The 17,380-nt window shown below is 41.3% G+C and overlaps 1 pseudogene; it reads right to left on the bottom strand.

Annotated features, from left to right (window-relative positions):
• Positions 1 to 4,975: 4,975 nt before the first annotated feature.
• LOC111177931 (uncharacterized) lies at positions 4,976 to 5,990 on the bottom strand (annotated as a pseudogene).
• Between the last annotated feature and the right edge of the window lie 11,390 nt (positions 5,991 to 17,380).

The following is a 17,380-nucleotide window of genomic DNA, read 5'->3' as shown; positions in this document are numbered from 1 at the left end:
TGTTGCAGAGTCTTTCTTTGAACCTATTTGCTTTTTCACATTATTTGGAGAACTTTCCTTATGTAATTTTTAACATTTATGATGAACCATGTTCTTATTTATTTTGAAGGAAAAAACCCTACAGAATTTGAATAATGCCCATAGTCCAATGAAAGTTAATTTATCCATCTGCCAGAACTCCCTATTTATTTACATTTCACTAATTCAAGGGATGAAGTTCAAATTTAAATTCTATTGCATGTGAACTATATGACTTTGGACATCCTGCTTCATGATTCTGAGCTTAAGCTTTCTAAACCTGTAAGACAGAGTAACAGCATCAGGCTTATTTTTGTTATAATCAAAAAGTATACATATGTGTATGTCACTTTAGAGAGTGTTTCCGGTTGGGGAATGAAGAATGGATTGTATTTAGACTTTGATCTTTATGTTCTAAGTTATGGTATTAAACTTTAGAAAACTTGCTTTATACCCTAAAAAATGAAGACGTATATGCAGATCATTATGGTCTAATAATACCATTCATTCATTTCTATTATTTAGGCTTGAGAGTGTTACTACACTTATTAATTTCTCTGATACGGTCTGACAAACTGATGTTTGAAAGCACAAAAGTGAGTGGTACTTTCTGAGGTGGGGGAGTTAGATGAGACATTTCTAAACATGATTTCTAGGAAACAATGTTTGAACAAACGAGTAAGTGAAAAGGAGTCAGGTCCTTGCTTTGTGGTAGCAATATTCCCTTCTCTTCATTATAAAATGCAATCATTTAATTTTATTTATTTATTTTGGCTGCACCACATGGTTTGCAGGATCTTAGTACAGTACCCTGACCAGGGACTGAGCCCGGGACCCCTGCAGCTCAAGTGCAGAGTCCTAACCACTGGACCACCAGGGAATTCCCCACAATCATTTTAATACAGCCCAACATACTGTGTAAGAATAAACTCATTAATAAGGATAAAACACCATTGAAATCATTGACTGAAGAGGCTTTACCTGAGATCTTTTATTTCCCTTATTCAAAATTGTGGAACAGATTTGCCCCCAAAGGTTGTAATTATTCTTGTCTTTAATCTCAGTTCTCTGGAGAATTTTAAACTAACTTCTTATCACTAGCCTCAGAGGTGGCATTGCTGTTATCTCCATGGTGATAACGTGCTTTCTGCTACACAGAATATAGTTGCTGTTATTTCTCAAAGGGCTTACTTCCCAAGCAGGAAAGTCCATTCTAGTGTAAAAGGTTCTAAAGGAGAAATGTCAGCAGTATGTGGTTTCTTATTTCTTAACTCTGGTTGGAGGTAGGAAGAAGAGGAAAGAGATTCTGGTTCCCTGAGAAGCCACTGTTATCAGAGGTGGTGCATGTGTCCAGGTGCCGTCCCTGTGTTTCTGGGGTGCCTGGTGTCCTGCAGGCAGCTCTGTCCCTTGCTCAGGCTCAGTGAGATGGCAGGATTCCATACCATCGCTTCATCCCACCCGCCAAAACCCTCAGTCCCAGAAGGGTCCCCACAGTCGCTTGTCTCTCTGTCAAAACCACAAATGCTCAAGGATCCATTCATCCTTTCCTTCTTTTATTTGTTGACTTACTCATTTGCTCATCAACATGTATGTACTGAGCACAACGTGTAAGGCATTTCTGGGGATACAGAGATGAAAAAAAATTTATGTCTTCAAGGGAATCTCAGTCTATTGAGCTGATACACAAATAGGTAATTCAACTCCAATATGATTATTGTCAGAGCACAGAGGAAGGATACCTTATCCGTGAGGTGGAGGGAGAAGGTTACACTTGAGATTAAAAGATAAATGCACTTTTTCCAATTTAAGGAGTAAATTTTGAAATTCCAGGCACAGGGGACATCGCATGTGAAAGCACAGGGCCATGGCACCAGGCAGTTCGCTATTGTTGCTGGAGGATGGACGATGCTCCGGCTGTTTACACTGAGTCTCTGCTGCAGGTTGCCAGGCTGCTGGGAATTGAGCCTGATGTCTTAGCAGATGCAGGGTTGGGTGGTTCCTGTCCAGCTCCAGTTTCAGAAAGTGGCCATTATCCTGCCCTTGATTACCTTACATGCATCTCCTGGAGTGATCAGACTTTTTACTATGACTTTCTTGGCCTCTGCCTCACTTGATGATCTGCATGTCTCTTTCAACAACTCACTGAGATAAAATCTTTACCGCTGGTGGGGCTAGCTAAGCCTTCTCCCCACATTTGCAGCTCTGCGATTACTCCCTGCAGGCCTCCTGTGAGGCTGCATGTCCTCTTATCTTCCCATAATGGCCAGTTGGTGGAGAGTCCCCTCTTTCAACTTCCATCTGGGTCTTCACAGGGATAGAAAAAGGGATTGTTCCAGAAATAAGTTATAGTTCAACACTTTTAAGAGAGTAGAGGACATAAAGGAGTATAAATGGCCAAGAGGAAAATAAAACAGTAAACAGTAGTAAAGAAGAGAAAATAAACACTAAAAATAGTAGAGTGGTATAGTCTTAATATATATTATTGAAATACATATAATTAAAGTGGTGGCTCCAAAGCCTTCTAGGAAGGGATGTGGCTACATTGGTTGTCTGGACAGAGGGATAGCAATTATGGCTTAGAACATGTATTTTACGATAATGGTTTTAAAAACATTCCGTATCTATTAATTCTTTACACAAACCCTCCACCATAAGAGTCCTCAAGTATAAAAATAATTTTGGCTTTATCTGTCATTTACCTTTATGGTACAATCTGATACCCTAGCAAATTAGGGATGTCCTGAAAAGAGCTGCTAAGGGTATGATGTGGGAAGACACTGGGAGGGGCTTGCTGGGAGGAGGAAGTGTTGTGTCAACATCCCTGAGGCTTCAGATTAGAGAGAATGCAGACATTCTTTAGGTGGCTTGCCAGGCCTTGTTGAGGTGGAACTTTTCCCCAGTGTTCTGCAGGGGCTGGGGACAAGGCACTGACGGAACCCCAAGGTGCTGGCTTCACAATACACAAACTTCTAATCCATTTGCTCAAATACAATCCAAGTAATGGAAAGAAAAAAAAATCAGACAATCTAGTCATTGGACAGCAATAAGTTAAAGTAGTCACAATGTTGCCACTGGAGTCACAGCCTCACACCTTTGACAGGGATTAGTGTAACATTTCTAGGTGAAATCCAGGCCACTGGGAATTCCCTACAGGACACCAAGACAGCTACTAGGGTTCATAGTCGCCATGTTTGCTCTAATATATTCCTCTTGCTCCAAAGACAAAACTTGGGAAATCACCTAGTGAATTTTATGCAATTTTTCATGAGTTTCCCAGCAGTTTCCCCCTCTTTTTTTTTTTCAGTTACCAGATGCTAATATGCTAATATGATGATGTTGGCTTAGATAGGGATCATAAATATTCAAATCAGTTCCATGAGTGCTTGTTATGTGCCTGGCTGTGGCTCCAATAAAAGATGAGTAAAACACAGTCCTGATCCTCAGAGAAGCAGGCTAATTGTTTGAGAGGAATGCTAAAAATGAGGTATGACGTTGTCTCACATTTATATCGGAATTATACCCTGAAATACTGAAATTCAGGGCAGTGTATGACAAAGGACCGAAATGAGCATCCCAGATAAGGAATTTTAGTATTTATGTATGGGTAGCAGGTCACATTCGCATGGATTCACAGTAATACAGGAAGTATTGGTGAACTAGTTGTGTCAACAAGAACAGAAATGATCAGGAAAAAAAAAATGCTAACAGGTAGCACTTGTTTTTTTTTTCTTTGTTCTTTTTCTTTTTTTTTCAACTCTGGTTCTGTTCCTCATCCCGTGTCCCCATCTCAATGACACTGCCTGCGGTTACCCAAGCTAAGAAATGAAATCAGCCCCATCTCTCCTTTCCCCACGTCCACTTTAACTCCTATTAATTCTAGCTCAATAATATGCCATATCCCTCCCTCCCTTCTAATCCCTCAAGGCTTCTTTGTGGCCTTGGAACTTTTAACCTGGCTTCCAGGGTCCTCAGTGGTCTGTCTCCTGCCAACGTCCTTGCTTGTTGTCCCTACCTTCCACCCTACAGGACATCTGCTGCTCTAAAGTCTGGCATGTGGGTTCAGGGGTTCTCTCCATACGTCCTCAACCCCAACTCTCTTGACCTTAAGACCAGCTTAAATGCCACCTCTGAGAAGAGCCTCTCTCAACTCCAAGATTGCATTGAAGACCTCTCCTATCCAACAACTCCCCCATTAGAGCTCCAATGATAAGGGACTGCACTTGCCTGTGTACTTGTCACCACTGTGCCATTCACTGGCTGTCAGTACCTATTTACTCACCTGCAGAAATGGAGGTAAAAGAGTTACCTAATTTTGGGATGCTTTGAGGATGAAAATGAGCTAATAATAATGTAGCACTGAAGTTCTTTAACCTAGTGCTAGTTTCCACTATTGCTTCTCTTTACTAGACTGAGTTCCATGAGGTTCATGCCGCCTCACTCAAAGCTCTGCAGAATGCACTGCCTGTTGATCACGAACGCGCTAAATTAATGGACCCTTCTAGGTCTGAGGTCATGAAGACGTAACCAAGAGCCAAGCATGGAATGACTCCACACACACACACAAAACCAGTTCCTGGAACACTTTTGGGCTTATAGCTCCACTTGACTCCATGACAATTCACCTAAATCACCTAAGCCTGGGGAGACCCCCCCCAACTTTCCTCCTAATTCACACCCCACCCACTTCATTCACAGGCACGGGTGGGATGAGGATATAATACTTTATTCACTCTAACACGGGCCGAGGGGATGTAATGAGGGGGAGGTGGGCGCGTTTCCAGGGACCCCAGTAGGGGATCCTCCCTGTCTCCCAGTTCCAGGGCAGCCAGGGCCGCCGTCCCACCCTATCTGAGACGCAGATGGCGGGGCAGGGAGTTGTCCAGGTTAACGCAGGCCCAGGTCGGGATACCAGCGTGGCCCTCCCCAGTTCGCACCCCGCGGAGACAAGAATGGTGGTTCAACCGCACTCACAATCTGGGCAGCGCTCGGCGGCAGTGCCTCCAGCAGGTAGCTTGAAGTCCCGGCCGCAGCCCGCGCAGATACAGGGACGGCGCCGCATGTGCGTGCGACGGTGGCTGACGAACTGCGAGCTGAGGCGGAAGCGCCGGCGGCACTCGGCACGTGGGTAGGGCTGCTCGCCTGTGTGTGTGCACGCATGCTCCTCCAGGTTGGAGTGGTGGCCGAAGCCGAGGCCACACACAGCGCAGGAGCGAAGCTTCTCGCCCGTGCGCACGCGCCCGTGCTTGGCCAGCGCCGAGCTCTGGGCGAAGTGTGTGCTGCAGTCGGTGCATGCGTACGGCCGCTCGCCCGTGTGCGTGCGTCGGTGGCGCGCCAGACACGAACTGCCGCCGAAGTCGCGTCCGCAGTCCGGGCACGAGTACGGCTTCTCGCCCCTGTGCACGCGCAGGTGCTGTGCGTAGTTGGAGTTCTGCGCGAAGTGGCGGCAGCGTACAGCTTCTCGCCCGTGGGGCGACGGCGGTGCTACCGCAGGTTCAAGGCGGCCGAGAAGCGCTTGTCTCATTCCGGGCGTTCGTAAGGCCCTTCGCCCGTATGGGTGCGGCTGTGTTTGGGCTGGGCCGACTTCTGCGAGAAGCGCCGGCCGCACTCGGTGCACGCAAAGGGCCGCTCGCCCGTGTGTATGCGGGCGTGTTTGGCCAATGTGGAGCGGCGTGACAAGGCACGGCGTCCCAGCACGCGTGTAAGTGCGCCGGGTACGCCGACGGGGCGGCGCCTCGCTCGGGACCTTCTTGTTGTCCAGGGGGATATTGAGTTTCACCACTTAATACTTCTCTTCACCCTCATCCTCCTCACCCTTCACCAGCAGCACCATCTCTTCTTGCATCCCTTCCTCCTCCTCCTCCTCTGTCTGCTGTTCACCGGGCATCTCGGTGTCCAGCCACAGCTTCGGGCGCTCGCGCTGCCCCAGGCCAGGGCGCCGGGCCCACGTAGCACTTGTGATGTGGTAGACACTTTTCTAAGTTCTTTACTTTGGGGACTTACCTGGTGATTCAGTGGTTAAGACTCCACTTTCCCAATGCAGGGGGCACAGTTTCAATCCCTGGTCGGGGAATTAAGATCCCGCATGCCACATGAGGCAGCCAAACAATAAATAAGTAAAACAAGTTATTTACTTTATTACATTACTCATTCCTTGCAAAAACTCTCTATGGGGTATGTACTATTATAATCATCCATGACAGTAGTCTGTGCTCTTAACTGCTAAATCCCATTGCCTCTCTCTCCAGTGGGTACAAGGCGTGTTTATGAAGAAATTTAGATAGCATTTGGAAATTCTATATTGTATGTGAAGAGAGACAGTGCCATCTCTATCCCGTGGGTAGCATTTAATTGTTTCTTCAACATAGCATATTGTTTGAGTTAAGGATAGATAATATACTTTCAAAATACAATGATGACAGATAAATTTTAAAATTTTCTTCCTTGATTTGCTTTTAAAAGAGCAGAGATAACGTCAATCTATTTATTCAAATACCTCTAAAATGATAGTTTATATTTTCTAGATATAAATTTTGTATTTTGAGATGTCGATTTATCAGACTTACTATTTGCAATTGCAAACGTAAGTGATTGATTCATACAATATACAGACTCCAAAGGAGGACTTTTCTACATATTAGATTGATTGTAGGTTTTGTAGCAAAACCCACACATTTTCCTTTATACAGTTGGCAATTTGCCGAACAGCTTTTGGGTAACTTACTAATGTGCCAATAACCTGTTTTCAGCTTCACTGTGATGAGTCCTCAGTCCTTATGTCTGAAGATAGAAAAAGACCCATAGAGAAGAATATATCACTTCTCCACTTCTTAGTATTTAAGTGGTGAATTATACTTCTAAAGAGAGAACAATCTCATATTTGGCATCTGTTATTAAATATGTGGTTTCCATCTTCTTTGGGGGTAAATTTTTAAGTTGTTTCATAAAAATTCTAACACTTTTGTATTAGTAACTAATCAACACTGATAGAAGTGTAGAGCATTTTAATTAATATCATATCTGACTGCACTTGTTCTGAGTTTAATGATGGGAGAGGTAAAATATTAATGACCTCAAAATGAATGTATGAAAACATTTTATTGGTCTTGCTCCAATTATAATTTCTTTTAACTTGGCTTTTAGTTTGAAGCATATTATTTTTTTTCAAATAAGGAAGATACAGCAAGGATATATTTATTTATTTCAACACGGATTGGTTGATTTTAATTTTTAAAGAAGAACAGAAAATGGTCTTATTAATGTGTAATGGAATATGATAGCTCTTATTTTAAATTTTTATTTGAATTTTTCATTTGTTGCATTGAGATGTTTTGGACACGTTGAATATTCCAGTGCAAAGTTTCAAGTTCTTTCTTTGTGGTTATTTGCAAACAAGGACAAGAATATTAAAGACTCTTGATGAAAGAGGCTGGTCTTTCAGGAAAAAGCCTCTTCATTCAAGGGCTTTTCAAAATTTGCTTTGGGAGTACTGTTTGTCATTTAACTCTTGCTTGTGTTACCTTACTTATACAATCAAATTATTTCATTTCCTTGCAGGGATATGTGTCTTAATACGCCATTTGTAAAAAGATTTAGAATTTCTGGGTGAAAGATTTTAGTGACTCTATGACATGTAGACAGAACAGACAAAGTGAACTTCAGAATTGCTGGGACATAAAACACCAGACTGATTATTTGTAGAGTCTAAAGCCACTAGAATTATCTGGAGAAAGGCAAAAAAAAAAAAAAAAGAAACAAAAAGTATGTTTATCTCCAAAAGGTATTCATTGTATATTTACTCAAACAGTGATTTCTATTATTTTAATAGCAGTATTTTCCAGAATAGATAATTTTGTGACATGCAAATAAAAACCATCCCCGACTTATAATAGCAAAAATATAGTTTGATAGGTTGCTATGCAGATTGCTGACTTTCTAGTGATCATAGACCTTAAGATACGGAATTTAGTTCTCTATGTGCGTAACATTTAAATATTAACATAATAGAAAGTGCAAAACTTTAGTTATATCTTTTTTGTCAAGACTGTGTAGGGCTGCATGAATTGTTGAGAAGAATGTGCATGAGAAGGAAGAGCAATAAATGAACATTCAAATATGTACTATTTCTGATTATAGAAATATTGTATTTACAAAACTATACTGTGGAGGGAGCTTCAAGATGGCGGAAGAGTAAGACGTGGAGATCACCTTCCTCCCCACAAATACATCAGAAATACGTCAACACATGGAACAGCTCCTACAGAACACCTACTGAACGCTGGCAGAAGACCTCAGACCTCCCAAAAGGCAAGAAACTCCATACGTACCTGGGTAGGGAAAAGAAAAAACAGAGACAAAAGAATAGGGACAGGACCTGCACCTCGGGGAGGGAGCTGTGAAGGAAGAAAGGTTTCCACACACTAGGAAGCCCCTTCGCGGGCGAAGACTGTGGGTGGCGGAGAGGGGAAGCTTTGGAGCCATGTAGGAGAGTGCAGCCACAGGGGTGCGGAGGGCAAAGTGGAGAGATTCCTGCACAGAGGATCAGGGCCGACCGGCAGTCACCAGCCCGAGAGGCTTGTCTGCTCCCCCGCCGGGGCGGGCGGGGCTGGGAGCTGAGGCTCGGGCTTCGGAGGTCAGATCCCAGGGAGAGGACTGGGGTTGGCGGCGTGAACACAGCCCTTCAGGGGTTAGTGCACCACGGCTAGTCGGGAGGGAGTCCGGGAAAAGGTCTGGAGCTGCCGAAGAGGCAAGAGACTTTTTCTTGCCTCTTTGTTTCCTGGTGTGCGAGGAGAGGGGATTAAGAGCGCCGCTTAAAGGAGCTCCAGAGACTGGCGCGAGCCGCGGCTATCAGCGCGGACCCCAGAGACGGGCATGAGACGCTAAGGCTGCTGCTGCCACCACCAGGAGGCCTGTGTGCAAGCACAGGTCACTATCCACACGTCCCCTCCCGGGAGCCTGTGCAGCCAGTCACTGCCAGGGTCCCGGGATCCAGGGACAACTTCCCTGGGAGAACACACGGCATGCCTCAGGCTGGTGCAATGTCACGCCGGCCTCTGTCGCCGCAGGCCCGCCCCGCACTCCGTGCCCCTCCCTCCCCCGCGGCCTGAGTGAGCCAGAGCCCCCGAGTCAGCTACTCCTTTAACCCCGTGCTGTCTGGGGGGGAACAGACGCCCTCAGGCGACCTACACGCAGAGGCATATCCAGATCCAAAACTGAGCCCTTGGGAGCTGTGTGAACAAATAAGAGAAAGGGAAATCTCTCCCAGCAGCCTAGAAGTAGCGGATTAAATCCCCACAATCAACTTCATGTACGCTTCATCTGTGGAATACCTGAATAGACAACGAATCATCCCAAATTGAGGAGGTGGACTTTGGGAGCAAGGATATATACATATTTTTCCCTTTTTCTCCTTTTGTGAGTGTGTATGTGTATGCTTCTGTATGTGATTTTGTCTGTATAGTTTTGCTTTTACCATTTGTCCTAGGGTTCTGTCTCTCCATTTTTTTTTTTTCTTTTCTACAGTTTTTAGCACTTGTTATCATTGGTGGATTTGTTTTTTGGTTTGGTTGCTCTCTTCTTTCTTTTTTTCTTGTTTTTTTATTACTTAAAAATATTTTTAATAATTACTTTTTATTTTAACAACTTTAATTTCTTTTATTTTACCTTCTTTTTCTTTCTTTCTTTTTTTTCCACCTTTTATTCTGAGCCATGTGGATGACAGGCTCTTGGTGCTCCAGCCAGGCATCAGGGCTGTCCCTCTGAGGTGAGAGAGACAAGTTCAGGACCATGGTCCACAAGAGACCTCCCAGCTCCACGTAATATCAAAAGGTGAAAATCTCCCAGAGATCTCCATCTCAACACCAAGACCCAGCTCCACTCAACGACCAGCAAACTACAGTGCTGGACACCCTATGCCAAACAAGACAGGAACACAACCCATCCATCAGCAGAGAGGCTGCCTAAAATCATAATAAAGCCACAGAAACCCCAAAACACACCACCAGATGTGGACCTACCCACCAGAGAGACAAGATCCAGCCTCATCCCCCAGAACACAGGCCCTAGTCCCCTCCACCAGGAAGCCTACACAACCCACTGAACCAACCTTAGCCACTGGGGACAGACACCAAAAACAACAGGAACTACGAACCTGCAGCCTGTTAAAAGGAGACCCCAAACACAGTAAGTTAAGCAAAATGAGAAGACAGAGAATTACACAGCAGATGAAGGATCAAGGCAAAAACCTAACAGACCTAACAAATGAAGAGGAAGTAGGCAGTCTACCTGAAAAAGAATTCAGAATAATGATAGTAAAGATAATCCAAAATCTTGGAAATAGAATGGAGAAAATACAAGAAACGTTTAACAAGGAACTAGAAGAACTAAAGAGCAAACAAACAGTGATGAACAACACAATAAATGAAATGAAAAATTCTCTAGATGGGATCAATAGTAGAAAAACTGAGGCAGAAGAACGGATAAGTGACCTGGAAGATAAAATAGTAGAAATAACTACTGCAAAGCAGAATAAAGAAAAAAGAATGAAAAGATTTGAGGACAGTCTCAGAGACCTCTGGCACAACATTAAATGCACCAACATTCGAATTATAGGGGTCCCAGAAGAAGAAGAGAAAAAGAAAGGGACTGAGAAAATATTTGAAGAGATTTAGTTGAAAACTTCCCTAATATGGGAATGGAAATAGTTAATCAAGTCCAGAAAACACAGAGTCCCATACAGGATAAATCCAAGGAGAAACATGCTAAGACACATATTAATCAAACTATCAAAAATTAAATGCAAAGAAAAAATATTAAAAGCAGCAAAGGAAAACAACAAATAACACACAAGGGAATCCCCATAAGGTTAACAGCTGATCTTTCAGCAGAAACTGCAAGCCAGAAGGGAGAGGCAGGACATATATAAAGTGATGAAGGAGAAAAACCTACAACCAAGATAGCTCTACCCAGCAAAGATCTCATTCAGATTTGACAGAGAAAATAAAACCTTTGAAGACAAGCAAAAGCTAAGAGAATTCAGCACCATCAAACCATCTTTACAACAAATGCTAAAGGAACTTCTCTAGGCAGGAAACACAAGAGGAGGAAAAGACCTACAAAAACAAACACAAAACAATTAAGAAAATGGTAATAGAAACATACATATCGATAATTACCTTGAATGTAAATGGATTAAATGCTTCAACCAAAAGACATAGACTGGCTGAATGAATACAAAAACAAGACCCATATATATGCAGTCTACAAGAAACCCACTTCAGACCTAGGGACACATACAGACTGAAAGTGAGGGGATGGAAAAAGATATTCCATGCAAATGGAAATCAAAAGAAATATGGAATGGCAATTCTCATATCAGACAAAATAGACATTAAAACAAAGACTATTACAAGAAACAAAGAAGGACACTACATAATGATCAAGGGATTAATCCAAGAAGAAGAGATAACCATTGTAAATATTTATGCACCCAACATAGGAGCACCTCAATACATAAGGCAAATACTAACAGCCATAAAAGGGGAAATCGACAGTAACACAATCATAGTAGGGGACTTTAACTCCCCACTTTCACCAATGGACAGATCATCCAATATGAAAATAAATAAGGAAACACAAGCTTTAAATGATACATTAAACAAGATGCACTTAATTGATATTTATAGGACATTTCATCCAAAAACAACAAATTACACATTCTTCGCAAGTGCTCATGGAACATTCTCCAAGATAGAGCATATCTTGGGTCACAAATAAAGCCTTGGTAAATTTAAGAAAATTGAAATTGCATCAAGTATCTTACCTGACCACAACGCTATGAGACTAGATATCAATTACAGGAAAAAATCTGTAAAAAATACACACATATGGAGGCTAAACAATACACTGCTTAATAACCAAGAGATAACTGAAGAAATCAAAGAGGAAATAAAAAAATACCTAGAAACAAATGACAATGAAAACACGATGACCCAAAACCTATGGGATGTGGCAAAAGCAGTTCTAAGAAGGAAGTTTATAGCTATACAACCCTACCTTAAAAAACAAGAAACATCTCAAATAAACAACCTAACCTTGAACCTAAAGCAATTAGAGAAAGAAGAACAAAGAAACCCCAAAGTTAGCAGAAGGAAAGAAATCATGAAGATCAGATCAGAAATAAGTGAAAAAAAAATGAAGGAAATGATAGCAAAGATCAATAAAACTAAAAGCTGGTTCTTTGAGAAGAAAAATTGATAAACATTTAAAAAGACTTATCAAGAAAAAATGGGCGAAGACTCAAATCAATAGAATTAGATATGAAAAAGGAGAAGTAACAACTGACACTGCAGAAATACAAAAGATCATGAGAGATAACTACAAGCAACTATATGCCAGTAAAATGGACAACATGGAAGAAATGGACAAATTCTTAGAAATGCACAACCTTCCGAGACTGAACCAGGAAGAAATAGAAAATATGAACAGACCAATCACAAGCACTGGAATTGGAATTGTGATTTAAATTCTTCCAACAAACAAAAGCCCAGGACTAGATGGCTTCACAGGCGAATTCTATCAAATATTTAGAGAAGAGCTAACACCTATCCTTCTCAAAGTCTTCCAAAATATAGCAGAGGGAGGAACACTCCCAAACCCATTCTACAAGGCCGCCATCAGCCTGATACCAAAACCAGACAAAGATGTCACAAAGAAAGAAAACTACAGGCCAATATCACTGATGAACATAGATGCAAAAATCCTCAACAAAATACTAGCAAACAGAATCCAACAGCACATTAAAAGGATCATACACTATGATCAAGTGGGGTTTATCCCAGGAATGCACGGATTCTTCAATATATACAAATCAATCAACAAGATACACCATATTAACAAATTGAAGGAGAAAAACCCTATGATCATCTCAATAGATGCAGAGAAAGCTTTTGAAAAAATTCAACACCCATTTTTGATAAAAACCCCGCAGAAAGTAGGCATAGAGGGAACTTTCCTTAACATAATAAAGGCAATATATGACAAACACACAGCCAACATCGTCCTCAATGGTGAAAAACTGAAAGCATTTCCACTAAGATGATGAACAATACAAGATTGCCCACTCTCACCACTCTTATCCAACATAGTTTTGGAAGTTTTAGGCACAGCAATCAGAGAAGAAAAGGAAATAAAAGGAATCCCAATCGGAAAAGAAGAAGTAAAGCTGTCACTGTTTGCAGATGACATGATACTATACATAGAGAATCCTAAAGATGCTACCAGAAAACTAGTAGAGCTAATCAATGAATTTGGTAAATAGCAGGATACAAAATTAATGCACAGAAATCTCTTGCATTCCTATACACTAATGATGAAAAATCTGAAAGTGAAATCAAGAAAACACTCCCATTTACCATTGCAACAAAAAGAATAAAATATCTAGGTATAAACCTACCTAAGGAGACAAAAGGCCTGTATGCAGAAAATTATAAGACTGATGAAAGAAATTAAAGATGATACAAATGGATGGAGAGATATACTGTGTTCTTGGATTGGAAGAATCAACATTGTGAAAATGAATATACTACCCAAAGCAATCTACAGATTCCGTGCAATCCCTATCAAACTACCACTGGCATTTTTCACAGAAGTAGAACAAAAAATTCCACAATTTGTATGGAAGCACAAAAGACCCCGAAGAGCCAAAGCAATCTTTAGAAAGAAAAATGGAGCGGGAGGAATGAGGCTCCCTGACTTCAGACTATACTACAAAGCGACAGTAATCAAGACAGTATGGTACTGGCACAAAAACAGAAATATAGATCAGTGGAACAAGATAGAAAGTCCAGAGATAAACCCACACACATATGGTCACCTTATCTTTGATAAAGGAGGCAGGAATATACAGTGGAGAAAAGGCAGCCTCTTCCACAAGTGGTGCTGGGAAAGCTGGACAGCTACATGTAGAAAAATGAAATTAGAACAATCCCTAACACCATACACAAAAATAAACTCAAAATGGAATAAAGAACTAAATGTAAGGCCAGACACTGTTGAACTCTTAGAGGAAAACACAGGCAGAACACTCTATGACATAAATCACAGCAAGATCCTTTTTGACCCACCTCCTAGAGAAATGGAAATAAAAACAAAAATAAACAAATGGGACCTAATGAAACTTCAAATCTTTTGCGCAGCAAAGGAAACCATAAACAAGACCAAAAGACAACCCTCAGAATGGGAGAAAATATTGGCAAATGAAGCAACTGACAAAGGATTAATCTCCAAAATTTATAAGCAGCTCATGCAGCTCAATAACAAAAAAACAAACAACCGAGTCCAAAAATGGGCAGAAGACCTAAATAGACATTTCTCCAAAGAAGATATACAGACTGCCAGAAAACACATGAAAGATTGCTCAACATCATTAATCATTAGGGAATGCAAATCAAAACTACAATGAGGTATCACCTCACATCAGTTGGAATGGCCATCATCAGAAAATCTACAAACAACAAATGCTGGAGAGGGTGTGGAGAAATGGGAACCCTCTTGCACTTTTGGTGGAAATGTAAATTTATACAGCCACTATGGAGAACAGTATTGAGGTTCCTTAAAAAACTACAAATAGAACTACCATATGACCCAGCAATCCCACTACTGGGCATATACCCTGAGAAAACCATAATTCAAAAAGACACATGCACTCCATTTTTCATTGCAGCACTATTTACTTTTTTTTTTTTTTTTTTTTTCTTTTTGCTGTACGCGGGCCTCTCACTGTTGTGGCTTCTCCCGTTGCAGAGCACAGGCTCTGGATGCGCAGGCTCAGCGGCCATGGCTCACAGGCCCAGCCGCTCCGCAGCATGTGGAATCTTCCCGGACCGGGGTACGAACCCGTGTCCCCTGCATTGGCAGGTGGACTCTCAATCACTGTGCCACCAGGGAAGCCCTGCAGCACTATTTACAATAACCAGGTCATGGAAGCAACCTAAATGCCCATCGACAGACGAATGGATGAAGAAGTTGTGGTACATATGTATAATGGAATATTACTCAGCTATAAAAAGGAATGAAATTGGGTCATTTTAGAGGCTTGGCTGGATCTAGAGACTGTCATACACAGTGAAGTAAGTCAGAAAGAGAAAAACAACTATCGTATATTAACGCATATATGTGGAACCTAGAAAAATGGTACAGATGAACTGGTTTGCAGGGCAGAAATAGAGGCACAGATGTAGAGAACAAACATCTGGACACCAAGTGGGGAAAATGGTGGGGGTTGTGGTGGTGGTGTGATGAACTGAGAGATTGGGATTGACATGTATACACTAATATGTATAAAATGGATATCTAATAAGAACCTGCTGTATAAAAAAATAAATAAAATTCAAAAAAGTAAAAAGATACAGTATGTTATAATTTACTTGATGATTCTGTTATTTGTACATTTAGTTTATTTCTACTTGATCCTGTAACAATTTATGTATAATTAACATCTTGGTATATAAATCTTTGTCATCTCCATCTCATTATTTCCTTAGAGTGATTCCTAGAATTGAAACTACTGGTTTGTTTATTTATTTAATGATTCCTTGAACAAACATTCTTTGAAAGCCAACTTTCTGCTATGAAACATTTTTAAGGCTTTTGATACATATTATAAAATTGCTATCCAGTGTGGTCATACCAATTTATTGGTGATTATGCCAAATAAACCTACCTCCTGTTATTTATGCCCTTGTCTAATTCCTTCTATAATGAATAGGCTTGACCTGTGTAAATCAATATTTTATTATAGGAATTTTTTATGGCTGGTCATAAAAGACACTGTGGCATTTACTTTGCTCTCTCTTAAATCCCGTGCTCTAGAGGAAGCCAGGTGCCATATCATGAGAACACTTATGCAGCCCCAAAGAGTGGTACACGTAGCAAGGAACTAAGGCTTCCTGCCAAGAGCCAGCAAGGACCTGAGGCCTCCATCAACAGCCATAGGTGTGAGCCATCTTGCAAGCAGACCTTCCAGCCCTGTTTCAGCCTTTAGATGACTGCAGTCCTGGCCAACACTTCGATGGCCACTCATTAGAGCTCCTGTGCCAGGACCACCCAGCTAAGCTACTGCTGGATTCTTGACCCTCAGAAACCAAGTAAGATAATAAATATTTGTTGTTTTAACTTGCTACATTTTGGAATAATTTGTTACACATCAATAGATAAATAATACCCACTCCTACCAGCAGTTGGGATAGAGTCCTTGCTGACATTGTCATTTGTAGGCTAATTTGGCAGATAAAAATCATGTTATTGTTTTATTTGCACATTTTAGTTAATAATTTTCTCATGTTTATTAACCGTTTTTTTCACTTCTAATTTATAGTTATGTCCATCCATTTTGTTTTAATCAGTGTTTCATTTCTTTCCTGGGGTTTGAATTTCCATTAAGAACCAATACAACAGCATAAAGATAACAATAAAACCATAAAGAAGCCTCAGAAATGCATAATTCAAAGATTTTGTTAGATTAACAAAGGTCTAGGTTTGGACAAAAATTAACTCTTATAGGTGCAGTTTGGTATTTCTCCTGGTACCTTCTTTGGTCATCAAAGCAACTGTGTACATTCCAAAAATGCTATAATATTTCCAATCTACATGCTCTTCCTACAATGTGAATTTCACACTCCTTCCATTAATTGGTAGGGTCTGTAAACTCCATCACCTTGAACCTGGGCGGACTTGGGTGTGTAAGTGAGGCTATGTAACTTTTGAGTTAGATCATAGAAAATGATTCTTTCCAGTTCTCTTTTGATGCTCACCCTTGGAACTTAGCTTCTCTGATGCAAGGAAGTCCAAACTAATCCACTTGAGAGGACACCAGGAAACACCACTCATAGGCTTTTCTGGCCAACAGCCCAGCTGAGATTCTAGTCAACAGCCACCACCAATTGCCAAATATGTAAGTTGAGATGCCTCCAGATAATTCCAGCTCCCAGCCAAAGAGTCATCTCCAATCTTTGAATCTTCCCAGGTGTGCTGCAGACATCTTGGAGCAGAAACAATAAAGTCCACTCTGCCCTGTTCAAATTCCTGACCGACAGAAACTGTGAGCATCATACAATTATTTTATACCTCTAAGTTTTAAGTGCTTTTGTTATGCAGCAATAGTAACTGGCACAGCAACCATATAAAGAAAGGTAGGTGATTCAGATGGTTTTAATCCTCATTTTGGTGCTGAGGAAATACAAGCAAAGACAGAGAAGGAAGTGATATTTTCAGGGTCTCCTAATAAGTTAGTGTCAGTACAATAGTGGATTATTTCCACCACTGGATGCTATTTCAAAGTTATAACTAGTGGTAAAAATATAATGGA

Source organism: Delphinapterus leucas, chromosome 2, assembly GCF_059928025.1.
Source record: "Delphinapterus leucas isolate spDelLeu-1000000601 "Yukka" chromosome 2, BTC_Dleu_Yukka2, whole genome shotgun sequence".
In the NCBI taxonomy this organism is placed as follows: domain Eukaryota; kingdom Metazoa; phylum Chordata; class Mammalia; order Artiodactyla; family Monodontidae; genus Delphinapterus; species Delphinapterus leucas.
Note: the sequence above shows the minus strand (reverse complement) of the source record. Positions and strands in the feature narration are given on the sequence as shown.